Source organism: Myotis brandtii, unplaced genomic scaffold, assembly GCF_000412655.1.
Source record: "Myotis brandtii unplaced genomic scaffold, ASM41265v1 scaffold38, whole genome shotgun sequence".
Lineage (NCBI taxonomy): Eukaryota > Metazoa > Chordata > Mammalia > Chiroptera > Vespertilionidae > Myotis > Myotis brandtii.
In genome coordinates this window covers 3,314,311-3,316,381 of record NW_005364596.1, presented here as the reverse complement: position 1 = coordinate 3,316,381, position 2,071 = coordinate 3,314,311, and the positions used below count along the sequence as shown (strand labels likewise).

General features: G+C 42.4%; 1 long non-coding RNA gene across 1 annotated transcript in view; it reads right to left on the bottom strand.

Moving 5' to 3' along the window:
- Window positions 1-2,071, bottom strand: part of LOC106727154 — a 17,020-nt gene that overhangs the window by 14,142 nt on the left and 807 nt on the right. The window lies entirely within an intron of this gene.

Genomic DNA, 2,071 nt, shown 5'->3' with positions numbered 1-2,071 from the left:
ATGTATATTTATTATATATGTATACATATATATATTTCCTACCTTAGTATGTTTTATCAAACAAAATGAATATCCATAAAACTTGATTTACAGTATGTAATAATTTGGGGGAAAAATGACAAGAACACACCTGACAGTCCTTTCTCACCCTTAGAGCATTCAGCATTATTATTTTTGGAAGGTGACTAATCAGGGACTTAGTAAACTCATGCATTTTAAGGACAAAAAGGTGCAGTTAAAAGAAAAGGAAAGAAATTAACTCTCTCTGTGCAATGGAAAAGTCACTATTTTTTCAAAATAGAAATTAAGATGAATAAATTACTTTCTCATGTGTTGATAATGAGTAAAATGGAAAAACTTCACACAACACAATCACAATTATAGTCTTGCTAGTGACCCGGTACACAGATTCATGCACATTGAAAGGAAGAAGGTGGCTGGTGGGTAGGGACTGGGCGAGATGGTTGGACATGCCCTGGAGCCAACCTCCCCCAGTCCCTCCATGGTATCTGCAGAGTGAGGGGGTCCCTCCCACAGGTGGGGTCCCTTGGCCTGGCCTGTGAGGATCAGGTCGAAACTGGCTCTCCCCCGAGGGGTCCTGGAGTGAGAGAGGGCACTCTGCAAAGTTGCTGTTGTACAGGGTGTGGAACACAAACACAAGTGTGCAGTAAACCAGATTCGGGGCTGACAGTGCCCCAGCAACAACATAACCCATGGCCAAAGGTGGTATCGTGGGGCCCTGCGAGGAATCGGGCTCCCTCCTCTCTGGTTTTGGGGTGTGTCACCAGAGAACTGCTGCTGACAAGTCACTACAGCTCGGCAGTTCCTGCATTGAGCATCTGCCCCGTGGTGGTCAGTGCACATCATAGCGACTGGTCGAATGATCTGACACTTAGCATAGTAGCCTTTTATATATATAGATATTTATTGGAGGATATTTAAGTGGTATAATAAAATGACCTAATTATTTATTTTACAATATGTAAACTGAGGCCCAAAAGTAACCACAAAAATCAAAACTACCCACGAAGCCTTCCAAACAAACAGAGACCTTCCTATGAGAGCTGCAGGATTTACAGAATGCAATAATGCAGAGAGCACAGCAGGTTTGGCTTTGACCTTTTTTTTACTCCATCCATGTACTTAGGCCCAAAGCCCACAACATCATTTTTAAAGATCTGTAGAAAATCTTATTCAGACATATTTCCATAATGTCCAAATTTGGGGCCAGAAAGTAGGAAGTATGTGGGATGTTCACCCACAATTTTCTGTGGCTGCACATTCGAATCTAGTTCCTCGGTGGTATAGACAGGGCACCCAAGCTTCTGGTTACATCTATGATTGTCTGTAAAAATTGTTGGTTCAAATTTCCATTTACTTTGATTGCCTCCTAGCAAGCCAATCTATTTGCTATTGCCTTCTGGGCAAAATGCCTGGGCTTTGTAAAATGAAAAACGAACTCCTATTGAAAAGAAAAAATAGACCCAAGGAAAATACATATCAATTGTTGGTGTTCTTCACTGAGTGCATTTTCCACAGCAATGATGTGGAACCTCTGGTTAATTTCAGGAGCATTTTCATTTGGGGGAGACTGCTCTAGTAACAGCTCACGGTTGTCTGTTTCAGGACTGCCCCGAATGTTTTTATTCTGCTACCTTTGTGTTCAATTGCCATCGACAAATGATTGCTTGCCCCCATTACTTCTGCACGAGGCATCCAGAGATGCCTCGGGATTGTTTTTTGTGGATGCTATGGAATCACCCATAAGCCAGTGTAAATCCTAAACATAATTACCCTGTCCCCAGGTAGACATGAACTAAAAACATTTCTGTCAATTAAATTCAATAAAGATTTGGACAAAATGCCCTCTGATTCGTCATAGTTAGAATTTCTGAGGCTGCCTTTACTTTGAAAACTGCCCAGCAGGTGTATGAAGAGCAACAACCAAGAAACGTAGAGCCTTAAGAAGGCAACACCCCCTTTTTAAAAAACATAATTGCTGAGCTCATCAAAGAAACCACACACGATGGTCTTGTGCCCCCAAAGCTGCGGGGGGGGGGGGGGCGGTGAC